Here is a 13355-nt window from a genome sequence, read left to right on the forward strand (position 1 = left end):
TGGGTCTCAATGGGGATCAATGGGTCTCAATGCGGATCAATGGGGTCTCAATGGGGATCAGTGGGTCTCAATGGGTACCAATAGGGATCAATGGGTCTCAGTGGGTATCAGTGGGTACCAATGGGTCTCAATAGGGATCAATGGATCTCAGTGGGGATCAATGGGTCTCAGTGGGTACCAATAGGGATCAATGGGACTTAGTGGGTATCAATGGGTACCAATGGGTCTCAATAGGGATCAGTGGGTATCAATGGGTTTCAAAGGGGTCTCAATGGGGATCAATGGGTCTCAATAGGGATCAATGGGTCTCAGTTGGGTACCAATAGGGATCAATGGGTCTCAGTGGGTCTCAGTGGGTACCAATGGGATCAATGGATCTCAGTGGGTATCAATGGGTACCAATGGGGATCAATGGATCTCAATGGGTATCAAAGGGGTCTCAATGGGTTTCAATAGGGATCAATGGGTACCAATGGTTATCAATGGGATCAATGGGGATCAAGGGGTCTCAGTGGGGATCGAGGGGGCTCCGGGCACTCACCGGGGGGCTCCCGCAGCCGCAGCAGCCCCAGGGCCCTGCTCAGGTTCCTCAGGGCCCCCTCGAGCCGCGCGTTCTCCCCCCGCAGCCCCCCCAGGGCCTCGCGCAGCTCGAACGGGGCCCCCCCCCCCACAGCGCCGCCCCCCCCAGCACCAGCGCCAGCAGCAGCCGCTGCCCCACGGCTGCCATCGCGTGACGTCAGCGACACCCCCCCGTGACGTCATCGCATCCCCCCCCCCCCCCCCCGCAATCACTGCGCATGACTCTGGGGGAAGCTCCACCCCCCGGCCCCTATGGTCCTACCCCCCCCATAGACATCCATAGCCCTCCCAAGCACTAGTCCTGCCCCACAAGTGCTTCCCCAGCCCCATAGATCCCCCCCAGCCCCATACATCCCCCCCAGCCCCATACATCCCCCCCAGCCCCATACATCCCCCCCAGCCCCATACATCCCTCCAGCCCCATACATCCCCCCAGCCCCATACATCCCTCGCAGCCCCATACATCCCTCGCAGCCCCATACATCCCTCCCAGCCCCATACATCCCCCCCAGCCCCATACATCCCCCCCCAGCCCCATACATCCCTCCCAGCCCCATACATCCCTCGCAGCCCCATACATCCCCTCCCAGCCCCATACATCCCCCCCAGCCCCATACATCCCCCCCAGCCCCATACATCCCCCCCCAGCCCCATACATCCCTCCCAGCCCCATACATCCCCCCCAGCCCCATACATCCCTCCCAGCCCCATACATCCCCCCCCAGCCCCATACATCCCTCCCAGCCCCATACATCCCCCCCCAGCCCCATACATCCCCCCCAGCCCCATACATCCCCCCCCAGCCCCATACATCCCTCCCAGCCCCATAGATCCCCCCCAGCCCCATACATCCCCTCCCAGCCCCATACATCCCCCCCAGCCCCATACATCCCTCCCAGCCCCATACATCCCTCCCAGCCCCATACATCCCCCCCCAGCCCCATACATCCCTCCCAGCCCCATACATCCCCCCCAGCCCCATACATCCCCCCCAGCCCCATACATCCCCCCCCAGCCCCATACATCCCCCCCAGCCCCATACATCCCTCCCAGCCCCATACATCCCCCCCCAGCCCCATACATCCCCCCCAGCCCCATACATCCCCCCCAGCCCCATACATCCCCCCGCAGCCCCATACATCCCTCCCAGCCCCATAGATCCCCCCCAGCCCCATACATCCCCCCCAGCCCCATACATCCCTCCCAGCCCCATAGATCCCCCCCAGCCCCACTGTCCTGGTTCAGCAGCAGCAGTCATTTTTTCTCCTTAGTACCTGGTGCAGCGCTGTGTTTTTGACTTTCAGCCTGGGAACGGAGCTGATAACACTGACGTTTACCCTGACCAAGGGACTTTGTGAGTCTCAGGCTCTGCCAGGGAGGAGGGAAGCCAGGAGGAAGCAGGGACAGGACACCTGACCCAACCTAGCCAGAGGTATTCCATACCGCAGCACGTCATGCCCGGGAGGTAACTGAGAGTTACCCGGAAGGGCTGGATCACTGCTGGTGGGGGTGAGTTATCGGTCGGCGGGTGGTGAGGTGTTGTATTCTCTTCCCTTGTTATTTCCTTTATCACTATTATTATAGTAGTGATAAATACTTGATATATTCTAATACTATATAGTATGATATATATTATTATATATTATATATTATATATTGTATATATATGTATATATGTGTATATATATGTATATATATGTATATATGTATATATGTGTATATATATGTATATACATATATATGTGTATATGTATATATATGTATATATACATATGTATATATGTATAATATATATATTATATATGTATATACATATACATATATATACATATATATGTGTGTGTATATATATTATATATTATATGTTATATATTATATGTTATATATTATATGTTATATATTATATATTATATATTATATATTGTATATTGTATATTGTATATTGTATATTGTATATAGATAGTATTATATATCTATATCTATAGATATATAGAGATATAGATATATATATATTATAATACTAGATATAGTAGCAGCAGTGATTTGTGTTATACCTTAGGTACTGATCTGTTCTTACCTCAACCCGTGGGAGTTCCATTTCTTCCCATTCTCCTCCCCATCCCTCCAGGAGCAGAGGGAAGAAAGGCGGGGGGGGGGGGAGCAGACTGCGTGGTTTCTGATTTACGGCCCGGGCTTAAACCACGACAGCCCATGAAGGGCAAGGAGGAGGCTCCGGGTCATCACAGCCCGGGCAGCTCAGCTCAACCCTGGGAAGGGGAGGGACCAAATCCACCCGCCGCCGTCTCAGGGTGCCTGTGGGAGCAGGCGGCCACGGCCCAGCCGCTATGGGCAGGGGAACGAAGGCAGGTTCTGTGCCTGCGCCATCAGGAACCCCCTTACAGGCAGCCGGTGACGGCCGGAGCGAAGAAACGGCGGACGTGGGGAGCGGGATGCGGGGCCGAGCCCCAGTGTCAGCGGCGGGCGGCCAGCGCTGGTGGGTGTCTGTGTGAACCCGTGTGAAGGGCTGCGGGGCCTCTCCGGCTCCGTGGGGGATGTCCCTGCCTCGGGCAGCAGAGCCAGGCAAGGCGGTGCTCAGGCTGCAGTGGGTCCGTTCCTTGGAGGCAAAGGACGGGAGGAGGAGGAGCGGGAAGGCAGGATGCCCTTGCTACCGAATCGGCTTTTGGGCTTGTGGCTTTTCTAATAGGATTTCTTATACTTTGTTTCAGGTTTTTTCCATGATTTTCATTACTTTCTATGATAACATTACAAAAATAAGTGAGGTTCAGAGATCGGGTCAGGAGCGTGGGGCCAGGTCTGGGATAGGGTTTGGGGTCAGCTCTGGGATAGGGTTTGGGGTTAGCTCTGGGATAGGGTTTGGGGTCAGCTCTGGGATAGGGTTTGGGGTCAGCTCTGGGATAGGGTTTGGGGTCAGCTCTGGGATAGGGTTTGGGGTCAGCTCTGGGATAGGGTTTGGGGTTAGCTCAGGGATAGGGTTTGGGGTCAGCTCTGGGATAGGGTTTGGGGTCAGCTCTGGGATAGGGTTTGGGGTCAGCTCTGGGATAGGGTTTGGGGTTAGCTCTGGGATAGGGTTTGGGGTTAGCTCTGGGATAGGGTTTGGGGTCAGCTCAGGGATAGGGTTTGGGGTCAGCTCTGGGATAGGGTTTGGGGTCAGCTCTGGGATAGGGTTTGGGGTCAGCTCTGGGATAGGGTTTGGGGTTAGCTCTGGGATAGGGTTTGGGGTTAGCTCTGGGATAGGGTTTGGGGTCAGCTCAGGGATAGGGTTTGGGGTCAGCTCTGGGATAGGGTTTGGGGTCAGCTCTGGGATAGGGTTTGGGGTCAGCTCTGGGATAGGGTTTGGGGTTAGCTCAGGGATAGGGTTTGGGGTCAGCTCAGGGATAGGGTTTGGGGTCAGCTCTGGGATAGGGTTTGGGGTTAGCTCTGGGATAGGGTTTGGGGTCAGCTCAGGGATAGGGTTTGGGGTCAGCTCTGGGATAGGGTTTGGGGTTAGCTCAGGGATAGGGTTTGGGGTTAGCTCAGGGATAGGGTTTGGGGTCAGCTCTGGGATAGGGTTTGGGGTCAGCTCTGGGATAGGGTTTGGGGTCAGCTCAGGGATAGGGTTTGGGGTCAGCTCTGGGATAGGGTTTGGGGTCAGCTCTGGGATAGGGTTTGGGGTCAGCTCTGGGATAGGGTTTGGGGTTAGGTCTGGGATAGGGTTTGGGGTCAGCTCAGGGATAGGGTTTGGGGTCAGCTCTGGGATAGGGTTTGGGGTTAGCTCTGGGATAGGGTTTGGGGTTAGCTCTGGGATAGGGTTTGGGGTCAGCTCAGGGATAGGGTTTGGGGTTAGCTCTGGGATAGGGTTTGGGGTTAGGTCTGGGATAGGGTTTGGGGTCAGCTCTGGGATAGGGTTTGGGGTCAGCTCAGGGATAGGGTTTGGGGTCAGCTCTGGGATAGGGTTTGGGGTTAGCTCTGGGATAGGGTTTGGGGTTAGCTCTGGGATAGGGTTTGGGGTCAGCTCTGGGATAGGGTTTGGGGTCAGCTCTGGGATAGGGTTTGGGGTCAGCTCTGGGATAGGGTTTGGGGTTAGCTCTGGGATAGGGTTTGGGGTCAGCTCTGGGATAGGGTTTGGGGTTAGCTCTGGGATAGGTTTTGGGGTCAGCTCAGGGATAGGGTTTGGGGTCAGCTCTGGGATAGGGTTTGGGGTTAGCTCAGGGATAGGGTTTGGGGTTAGGTCTGGGATAGGGTTTGGGGTCAGCTCTGGGATAGGGTTTGGGGTCAGCTCTGGGATAGGGTTTGGGGTCAGCTCTGGGATAGGGTTTGGGGTCAGCTCTGGGATAGGGTTTGGGGTCAGCTCAGGGATAGGGTTTGGGGTCAGCTCAGGGATAGGGTTTGGGGTTAGCTCTGGGATAGGGTTTGGGGTTAGCTCTGGGATAGGGTTTGGGGTTAGGTCTGGGATAGGGTTTGGGGTCAGCTCTGGGATAGGGTTTGGGGTCAGCTCTGGGATAGGGTTTGGGGTCAGCTCAGGGATAGGGTTTGGGGTCAGCTCTGGGATAGGGTTTGGGGTCAGCTCAGGGATAGGGTTTGGGGTCAGCTCAGGGATAGGGTTTGGGGTTAGCTCTGGGATAGGGTTTGGGGTTAGCTCTGGGATAGGGTTTGGGGTCAGCTCTGGGATAGGGTTTGGGGTCAGCTCTGGGATAGGGTTTGGGGTCAGCTCTGGGATAGGGTTTGGGGTCAGCTCTGGGATAGGGTTTGGGGTTAGGTCTGGGATAGGGTTTGGGGTCAGCTCAGGGATAGGGTTTGGGGTTAGCTCTGGGATAGGGTTTGGGGTCAGCTCTGGGATAGGGTTTGGGGTCAGCTCTGGGATAGGGTTTGGGGTCAGCTCTGGGATAGGGTTTGGGGTTAGCTCTGGGATAGGGTTTGGGGTCAGCTCTGGGATAGGGTTTGGGGTCAGCTCTGGGATAGGGTTTGGGGTTAGGTCTGGGATAGGGTTTGGGGTCAGCTCAGGGATAGGGTTTGGGGTCAGCTCAGGGATAGGGTTTGGGGTTAGGTCTGGGATAGGGTTTGGGGTCAGCTCAGGGATAGGGTTTGGGGTCAGCTCTGGGATAGGGTTTGGGGTCAGCTCTGGGATAGGGTTTGGGGTTAGGTCTGGGATAGGGTTTGGGGTCAGCTCAGGGATAGGGTTTGGGGTTAGCTCAGGGATAGGGTTTGGGGTCAGCTCTGGGATAGGGTTTGGGGTTAGCTCAGGGATAGGGTTTGGGGTCAGCTCTGGGATAGGGTTTGGGGTCAGCTCTGGGATAGGGTTTGGGGTCAGCTCTGGGATAGGGTTTGGGGTCAGCTCTGGGATAGGGTTTGGGGTCAGCTCTGGGATAGGGTTTGGGGTTAGCTCTGGGATAGGGTTTGGGGTTAGGTCTGGGATAGGGTTTGGGGTCAGCTCTGGGATAGGGTTTGGGGTCAGCTCTGGGATAGGGTTTGGGGTTAGGTCTGGGATAGGGTTTGGGGTCAGCTCTGGGATAGGGTTTGGGGTTAGCTCTGGGATAGGGTTTGGGGTCAGCTCTGGGATAGGGTTTGGGGTCAGCTCTGGGATAGGGTTTGGGGTCAGCTCTGGGATAGGGTTTGGGGTTAGCTCTGGGATAGGGTTTGGGGTCAGCTCTGGGATAGGGTTTGGGGTTAGCTCTGGGATAGGGTTTGGGGTTAGCTCTGGGATAGGGTTTGGGGTCAGCTCTGGGATAGGGTTTGGGGTCAGCTCTGGGATAGGGTTTGGGGTCAGCTCTGGGATAGGGTTTGGGGTCAGCTCTGGGATAGGGTTTGGGGTTAGCTCTGGGATAGGGTTTGGGGTTAGCTCTGGGATAGGGTTTGGGGTCAGCTCTGGGATAGGGTTTGGGGTTAGCTCAGGGATAGGGTTTGGGGTTAGCTCTGGGATAGGGTTTGGGGTCAGCTCAGGGATAGGGTTTGGGGTCAGCTCTGGGATAGGGTTTGGGGTCAGCTCTGGGATAGGGTTTGGGGTCAGCTCTGGGATAGGGTTTGGGGTTAGGTCTGGGATAGGGTTTGGGGTCAGCTCTGGGATAGGGTTTGGGGTTAGGTCTGGGATAGGGTTTGGGGTTAGGTCTGGGATAGGGTTTGGGGTCAGCTGTGGGATAGGGTTTGGGGTCAGCTCTGGGATAGGGTTTGGGGTTAGCTCTGGGATAGGGTTTGGGGTTAGCTCTGGGATAGGGTTTGGGGTTAGCTCAGGGATAGGGTTTGGGGTCAGCTCTGGGATAGGGTTTGGGGTTAGCTCTGGGATAGGGTTTGGGGTTAGCTCTGGGATAGGGTTTGGGGTCAGCTCTGGGATAGGGTTTGGGGTTAGCTCTGGGATAGGGTTTGGGGTCAGCTCTGGGATAGGGTTTGGGGTCAGCTCTGGGATAGGGTTTGGGGTCAGCTCTGGGATAGGGTTTGGGGTTAGCTCAGGGATAGGGTTTGGGGTCAGCTCTGGGATAGGGTTTGGGGTCAGCTCAGGGATAGGGTTTGGGGTCAGCTCTGGGATAGGGTTTGGGGTTAGCTCTGGGATAGGTTTTGGGGTCAGCTCAGGGATAGGGTTTGGGGTTAGCTCTGGGATAGGGTTTGGGGTCAGCTCAGGGATAGGGTTTGGGGTCAGCTCTGGGATAGGGTTTGGGGTTAGCTCTGGGATAGGTTTTGGGGTCAGCTCAGGGATAGGGTTTGGGGTCAGCTCTGGGATAGGGTTTGGGGTTAGCTCAGGGATAGGGTTTGGGGTTAGCTCTGGGATAGGGTTTGGGGTCAGCTCTGGGATAGGGTTTGGGGTCAGCTCAGGGATAGGGTTTGGGGTCAGCTCTGGGATAGGGTTTGGGGTTAGGTCTGGGATAGGGTTTGGGGTCAGCTCAGGGATAGGGTTTGGGGTCAGCTCTGGGATAGGGTTTGGGGTCAGCTCTGGGATAGGGTTTGGGGTTAGGTCTGGGATAGGGTTTGGGGTTAGGTCTGGGATAGGGTTTGGGGTTAGGTCTGGGATAGGGTTTGGGGTCAGCTCTGGGATAGGGTTTGGGGTCAGCTCTGGGATAGGGTTTGGGGTTAGCTCTGGGATAGGGTTTGGGGTCAGCTCTGGGATAGGGTTTGGGGTTAGGTCTGGGATAGGGTTTGGGGTTAGGTCTGGGATAGGGTTTGGGGTTAGGTCTGGGATAGGGTTTGGGGTCAGCTCTGGGATAGGGTTTGGGGTCAGCTCTGGGATAGGGTTTGGGGTCAGCTCAGGGATAGGGTTTGGGGTCAGCTCTGGGATAGGGTTTGGGGTTAGGTCTGGGATAGGGTTTGGGGTCAGCTCTGGGATAGGGTTTGGGGTCAGCTCTGGGATAGGGTTTGGGGTTAGCTCTGGGATAGGGTTTGGGGTTAGGTCTGGGATAGGGTTTGGGGTCAGCTGTGGGATAGGGTTTGGGGTCAGCTCTGGGATAGGGTTTGGGGTCAGCTCTGGGATAGGGTTTGGGGTTAGCTCTGGGATAGGGTTTGGGGTCAGCTCTGGGATAGGGTTTGGGGTTAGGTCTGGGATAGGGTTTGGGGTCAGCTCTGGGATAGGGTTTGGGGTCAGCTCTGGGATAGGGTTTGGGGTCAGCTCTGGGATAGGGTTTGGGGTCAGCTCTGGGATAGGGTTTGGGGTCAGCTCAGGGATAGGGTTTGGGGTCAGCTCTGGGATAGGGTTTGGGGTCAGCTCTGGGATAGGGTTTGGGGTCAGCTCTGGGATAGGGTTTGGGGTTAGCTCAGGGATAGGTTTTGGGGTTAGCTCTGGGATAGGGTTTGGGGTCAGCTCTGGGATAGGGTTTGGGGTCAGCTCAGGGATAGGTTTTGGGGTTAGCTCTGGGATAGGGTTTGGGGTTAGGGTTTTATCGAGGCCACAGCATCACCGCAGGGGCTGAAAGGGACACGAGGAGTTCGGGCGCTGCCGGTGGTGTTCGGGGGCTCTGCGGGTGTTGGTTCTCGGGTGTCTCAGGGTGCTCCTGGGGGTATGGGGCTGGTTCAGGGTGCTCCAAGCGCCTGTGTCCAACCTGGCCTTGAGCACAGCCGGGGATGGGGCAGCCGCAGCTTTGGGCCCCCGGTGCCGGTGTCCCAGCACCCTCCCAAGGAGAATTCCTTCCTCCTGCCTGATCTAAACCCTCTCGTTCGGCTTAAAGCCATTGCACTCGGTCCTGTCACTGCTCCCCTTGCAAACAGGACCCTAAGAGAGCAGAGGTTGGAAGGGACATCAAGAGGTCTCAAGTCCAACCCATCACGAACAGGGTCACGGCAAGTGGTTCAAGGCTTGATTCAGTCTGAGTTGGATGGCCAAGGATGGATGGAGCTGGGAGCCCCTGGAATGGCCGGGAAGCTCCACATGGGAGGGTTGGAAGGGGAGGAGAAGGCTCCATGGATGCAGCACCAAAAGCCCTTTGGGCACAGTCCAAGGGGGACCCCCCCCCATAGGTGCTCCGATGTTGGTGCCTCGAAGGAGCAGCTTTCCCATCTCCAAAGGGTGATGCAGGCCCAGCACCGGGACCTGCGCCATGGGATCCAGGAGGTCAGGATGGGCTTGGCTGCGTTGAAGAGGCCGCATCCCCATGGATTCCATCCATCATTTGGGGTCCTTCCATAGGACTTAGGGGGGGCCCTACTGCAAGGAGGTGGCTTTGGATGGGCTCAGGTCCTGCATCTCCTCCCTGCTGGAATCTTCAGGTGGAGGAGCTGAGGAACTGGCTCCAGATCCATGATGGGAAGATCCAGGAGCTGATGGAGAAGGTGGCGTGGTTGGAAGCCAACGTAGGGATGGGGCCCACCAAGGAGCTCCATGGAGGAGTCTATGGGGGGTGAAGGTGGAGACCGTGTCCCTTCTCCTAGAACAAGGAGCTCTGAGCCAGGACCTGCCAAGCCAAGGGCTAGGATATTCCAGCTCCATGGACACCGTGAGTGCAGGGGAGATCCTTAGGGAACGGGGTGGAGGGAGGCCATGGAAGGTGGGGGACGTTGGGATGGGTTGGATGGAGAAGGGGTGGGGAAGGCCACAGGGATCCTCAGGGATCGCAAGGTCCCTTCCACCCTGTTCCATGATATGGATTGCGCTTGATGGGTTACTCATGGCTCACTCATGGGTTACTCATGGGTTACAGATGGGTTACTCATGCCTTACTCATGGGTTACTCCTTACTCATGGCTCACTCATTGGTTACTCATGGCTTACAGATGGGTTCCTCATGACTTACTCATGGGTTACTCCTTACTCATGGCTCACTCATTGGTTACTCATGGCTTACAGATGGGTTACACATGGCTTACTCATGATTTACTCATGGCTTACTCATGACTTACTGATGGGTTACTCATGACTTACTGATGGGTTACTCATGGCTTACTCATGGGTTACTCATGACTTACTGATGGGTTACTCATGGCTTACTGATGAGTTACTCATGACTTACTGATGGGTTACTCATGGCTTACAGATGGGTTACTCATGGCTTACTCATGACTTACTGATGGGTTACTCATGGCTTACTGATGGGTTACTCATGGCTTACTCATGGGTTACTCATGACTTACTGATGGGTTACTCATGGCTTACAGATGGGTTACTCATGGCTTACTCATGACTTACTGATGAGTTACTCATGACTTACTGATGGGTTACTCATGGCTTACTGATGGGTTACTCGACTTACACATGGCTCACTCATGGCTTACTCATGCCTTATGGCTTACTCACAGCCCCCCCAGCACCTTGGAGCACCCCCAACCCTGCTGCTCCTCAAGCTCCAGAAGCAGGAGCACTGATGGCTGCCTCCAACCTCTCGGAGGCCTCCTCCATGGAGCAACCTCCATCTTCTCCATAGCTCCGTATGGAAGCATCCTGGATGCAAGGGATGAGGTAGGCACCTCCTCCATGGAGCAGTCCCTTGCTCTGCCTTCTCCTATGTGGCCAAGCAACCCCTGGTACTAAAGGGAGTAAACCTGAAGTAAGGCTCCAGTGAGGTCCTTCAGCCATGGGGCTCCTCCTTCCCTCCTCCCGCTTCCATGATCCCATTCCCGTATTCCCTTTGCAAGGATCTGCACCTCCACCCAGCTCCAAACCCTCCTCTTGGCCTGGTTGCAAAGCCCCCCCCCCTTCCCTGCTTTCCTATGGGGTTCCCAAAGCTTGGAGTAGGTTCCACCTCCCAGCTTGATGCTTCCAAAGGAGCCAGCACCAATCCAAAGGGAATTTCATTGTGGAATGGGGCCACCAAGGAGGTTCCTCACCGGAACACAAGGAGGGGGGGACCCGCTCCCAAAGTGGTACCCAAGGGAGAGCAGCCATGGACGGAGCCAAGGGCTCAGGAAGGTACAAGGGGAATGGTTTCCTTAGGCTGAGGATGGGATGGAAGGGAAGAAGCGATTCCATAAACCGGAGTTGCTCAGGATCCGTGTTATATCCCTTCGAAAGCCTCCCTGCAGCGAGAGAATTCCCATCTCCATCCTTTCCCCTCTCCCATTCCAAACCTTTGGAATCTCGGCACCATAAGAGATGCCGCTCCATCCCCTGATGCTGCTTTATCCCATTGAACGCCCTCATTCCCCCCCCCCAGACCCAAATCCCACCCCCCGCCCCCCTTCCCAACCCATTATCCCAGTGATTCCATAGGGATGGATTCACACCATTCCTTACGCTGTGCAACCACAGTGACTTCCGCCTCTCTGCTTTGGTCCCTGATGCAGATAATAGAAACAATGGGATTAGGCGGAAAACCGGCATGGATATGGAAAACCACCCCTTTCCCTATGGATTCCAATGGCCAGTGTAGGAGTTTTCCCTCTTTTCCTAGAAAAATAAAGCTCCTTTCCTCAATTTCCTATTGTGATCCCAGGAAAAATAAAGGAATAGGGAAGCGTTTTCCAGCTTGGAGTCAGAATCCAGGCCTTGGGAGACCCATTCCCAAGAAAACGATGGATTTAGGCCTCGGAGGAGCCAATGGGGATCCGAAGCCACCTTCTCCCATTGGAGCTTCAGCAGGAGCACTTCTTCCCCCCCTTGCTCCATATGGGATGGACCCAGCATTCCCAATGTTCCTCCATTGGGCGGCTCCAGCTCCTCTCCATGCGTTCCATGATCAAATCCAGGAGCGTGGCCACCGCCTCCTGTGAGGAGGAAGAGGAGTCGGGAATTGGTTTCCTTATGGAAGCATCGACTCTGGCTTCAGGGAAGCAGGGAATGGGGCTCATCCAGTTGGGATGAGGTTGGGATCTCGGGAAGTTCATCCCTATGAAGGTCCTGATGGGCTGGAGGAGTAGAAGGGGATTCCCAAGGGATTTACGACTCCTCCAATCCAACCCATCCCATGTTTCCATGACGAAACAGGAGTATGGATACAATGAGGATGCTCCAAGGAGGAATGAAGGTGGAATTCTGAGCTTTTCCAATCCAATTCATGTTTCTAGGAAGAAACAAGAGTATGGATACAAGTTTTCCAATGGAATTCCATTGATTTAGGATGGGAAAAGGTGGAAAACTCTACCCTTTTACTCTACTCTTTAGGTCCTACTAAAGGGGTTTGGATGCTCCAATGGGGATTAAATGGAAGGGAATGAGGCCGTGCTCCTTCCCAGCCTTTGGGAAGCACATCCCTTCCCAAAAGAACCAGGATTCCCTGGAAGGGGAAAGAGGAACAACTCAACCCAGGCTCCAATGGGATACAGGGATGAAGTTCTTCCCTATAGGGGTGCTGAGACATGGGAATGGGTTGAATCCCTCAAGGCCAGGTTGGAGCAACCTCTAGCAGATCCCTATGGATGGAGAGGAGCTTGAAGGTCCCTTCCAACCCAACCCATCCCATAATCCTCAAGGAAAAGCAGGAGCAGATACAGGAATACTCCAATCCATCACTTTGAAGAGCAGGAACTGGTGGTAAAGGGGACCCAGCAGCCACGGCCTTCCATTATTCAAAGAGTCTTAGGGATGTGCTCCACGGATTCCTTTCCGTATGGAATGGGTTCCTTTCCTTATGGATTCCTTTCCTTATGGATTCCTTTCCGTATGGAATGGGTTCCTTTCCTTATGGATTCCTTTCCGTATGGAATGGGTTCCTTTCCTTATGGATTCCTTTCCTTATGGATTCCTTTCCGTATGGAATGGGTTCCTTTCCTTATGGATTCCTTTCCGTATGGAATGGGTTCCTTTCCTTATGGATTCCTTTCCTTATGGATTCCTTTCCGTATGGAATGGGTTCCTTTCCTTATGGATTCCTTTCCGTATGGAATGGGTTCCTTTCCTTATGGATTCCTTTCTGTATGGAATAGGTTCCTTTCCTTATGGATTCCTTTCCCTATGGAATGGACCCCATTCCTTCTCTTCTGGAGGAGGAGACCTCTTGGTGGTCACCTTGAGCTTCCAGGCTTTGGAGACAGCGCTGTAAAGCCCTGAGGAGGGAACAGACAGGTTTTGAGAGCAGGTTCCGTGGTGGTGTTATCCATAATGGACATGCAAGGATGCTTAATCCCTGAGGAATTCCATGGATTGGATGGAATTCCATAGTTCCCATCCCTATGTGTAACCTTTGTGTAGCTGAGAGGTTGTATTGAGATGCTACTTATAAGGCTGAATGGCTGCTTGGACCTAAAGGTAGCAGTAAATCAATTCAATGACATGAAATGATGCTCATTCCCTCAGGAATTCCATGGATTGAAAGAGAGGGAAAGGGGGAAAGGAGGAGGGGAAAGGGGAAAGGGGAGAGGGAAAGGGGAGAGGGAAAAGGGAGGGGGAAAAGGGAGAAGGGAAAAGGGAGGGGGAAAAGGGAGAGGGAAAA

Source organism: Psittacula echo, assembly GCF_963264785.1.
Source record: "Psittacula echo genome assembly, chromosome: 19".
Lineage (NCBI taxonomy): Eukaryota > Metazoa > Chordata > Aves > Psittaciformes > Psittacidae > Psittacula > Psittacula echo.